Below are 2500 nucleotides of genomic sequence, written 5' to 3'. Positions count from 1 at the left end.
AATCTGGTTGATAGCCCATTCACTGCTCAATAGGGACGCATTGGAACGCAGAGCTTTCAAAACACGAGGCACTTCCTGGTTGGCTTTTTCTCAGGCTTCCGACTGCAATATCAGTTCTGATTATACTCACAGACAATATTTTTACAGTTTTGGAAACTTTAGAGTGTTTTCTATCCTAAGCTGTCAATTATATGCATATTCTAGCATCTTGTCCTCACAAAATGTCCCGTTTACTGTGGGTACGTTATTTTTCCAAAAATGAAAATATTGCCCCCTAGTCACAACAGGTTTTAAGGAGATAAATTGTAGAAAATGACGAGGGGATCCCGGGTGGCGCAGTGGTTAAGGGCGCTGTACTGCAGCGCCAGCTGTGCCTCCAGAGACTCTGGGTTTGCACCCAGGCTTTGTCGTAACTCGGCTGCGACCGGGAGGTCCGTGGGCGATGCACAATTGGCCTAGCCTAGGTTCTGACTTTGCAGCTTAGCCAGAAAGTGACAACCTTGCGTGAGGCTAAACCTGATTGTACATCTGTGTCTACGGCCAACGGTTACCAGGAGCGTCCTGTTACCTCTAACCCATTTTGACTCCGCCCCCTCCAGCCTGAGAACCTCCTATTGGCCAGTAAGCTGAAGGGCGGCGGTCATAGCTGACTTTGGGCTCGCCATCGAGGTGCAGGGACGACCAACAGGCATGGTTTGGTGAGTATCGTGGAGTGGCTTCTCTCTTATGGGACAGGGACAGAAAATTTTTTTCACACTACTGAGCTGAAACAAGCCGAGCTGAACTAGCCTCCACTGTAGTTTCTGGTACTGTGAGTGCTGTGAAGTACTGTGAGTGCTGTGAGTACTGAGTGCTGTGAGTGAAGAGCTAAATAGGAAAATGAATAATGCCAGAAGCCAGCACAGTGCGGTTCGGGTCGGTCGGGTCTGCACACTAGTGTGGGGACCCACACAGACCTGGCCTAGAATTAACTCCCGAACCTCTTACCACTTTTGAATTGTCAGGGCGGTGGTTAGCCTAAAAGAAAGGTCACTGGTTCAAATCCTGAGACTGACTAGGTGAAAAACTGTTGATTTGCCCTCATTAGTCCTGTAAGTCGCTCTGGATAAGAATCACTAAACATTTTTATAAAATGTACTGATTGATCGATTTAATCAATGAATGACTCACTCAAGTAATCAATTAATTATTTGCTGAAACAATTACTCAAATCAATCAATCAAACTATTGATACACTCATCCATTTATTCCTCCCTCCTCCCTCCCCGCCTCCCTCCTCCCTCCCCACTCCCTCCCTCCCTCCCCCTCCCTCCCTCCCTCCCCTCCCTCCCTCCCTCCCTCCCTCCCTCCCCTCCCCCGCCTCCCTCCCTCCTCCCTCCCTCCCTCCCCGCCTCCCTCCCTCCCCTTTCCCCCTCCCTCCTCCCTCCCTTCCCTCCCTCCTCCCCGCCTCCCTCCCTCCCCCCCCTCCTCCCTCCCTCCCTCCCCCCTCCCTCCCTCCCTCCCTCCCTCCCCACCCCCTCCCTCCCTCCTTCCCTCCTCCCTCCTCCTCCCTCCCCCCTCCCTCCTTTCCTTCCCCCTCCCCCTCCCTCCCTCCTCCCTCCACTCCCTCCCAGTCTCCTCCCTCCGCGCCTCCCTCCCTCCCTCCTCCCTCCCTTCCTCCCTCCCTCCCTCCCTCCCTCCCCTCCCTCCCTCCCTCCCTCCCTCCTCCCTCCCCCTCCCTCCCTCCCTCCCTCCCCCTCCCTCCTCCCTCCTCCCCCTCCCCTCCCTCCCTCCCTCCCCTACAGGTTTTGCTGGTACACCAGGCTACCTGTCTCAGAGGTTCTGAGAAAAGACCCATATGGAAAGCCTGTGGACATGGGCCTGTGTAAACAAACAACCTTTTCATCTCTAACCTTTGACCTTTTAGAACTAAACTAAATAACATACCTCTTATATGTGATTGTTCCAAATCATTGTTCCCTGCTGAAAGTTGGCTCAATTCCATTCCAATTCAGGAAGTGAAATTTCAAAAAGCGTTCAGTTTGGGGTCAAGACTGTGTTGTGTCTTTCTGCCAGGGTGATCCTGTACATCCTATTGGTCGGGTTATCCTCCCTTCTGGGACGAGGACCAACACAGACTGTACCAGCAGATCAAGGCTGGGGCCTACGATGTACCAACTATCTCTCTCTCTGTCTGTCTGACTCTCTATCTCTCTCTACCAACCTCTGTCTGTCTGTCTGTCTGTCTGACTCTCTCCTCTCTACGACAGGAGAACTACCAACCTCTATCTATCTCTCTCTGTCTGACTGACTCTCTCCAGGAGAACTCTCTATCTCTGTCTGACTGACTCTCCTCTCTACGACAGGAGAACTACCAACCTCTATCTATCTCTGTCTGACTGACTCTCTCCTCTCTGTCTGACTGACTCTCTCTCCTTCTCTGTCTGACTGACTCTCTACGACAGGAGAACTACCAACCTCTATCTATCTCTCTCTCTGTCTGTCTGTCTCTCTGTCTGAC

At 52.3% G+C, this 2500-nt stretch overlaps 1 pseudogene; it reads left to right on the top strand.

Moving 5' to 3' along the window:
* The first annotated feature begins 584 nt into the window (after nt 1-584).
* LOC124029801 overlaps nt 585-2500 on the top strand; it is an 8449-nt pseudogene continuing 6533 nt past the window's right edge.

Source organism: Oncorhynchus gorbuscha, unplaced genomic scaffold (assembly GCF_021184085.1).
Source record: "Oncorhynchus gorbuscha isolate QuinsamMale2020 ecotype Even-year unplaced genomic scaffold, OgorEven_v1.0 Un_scaffold_7740, whole genome shotgun sequence".
Taxonomy (NCBI): domain Eukaryota; kingdom Metazoa; phylum Chordata; class Actinopteri; order Salmoniformes; family Salmonidae; genus Oncorhynchus; species Oncorhynchus gorbuscha.
The sequence above is the reverse complement of the archived record's forward strand: the minus strand, read 5'-3'. Positions and strand labels throughout refer to the sequence as shown.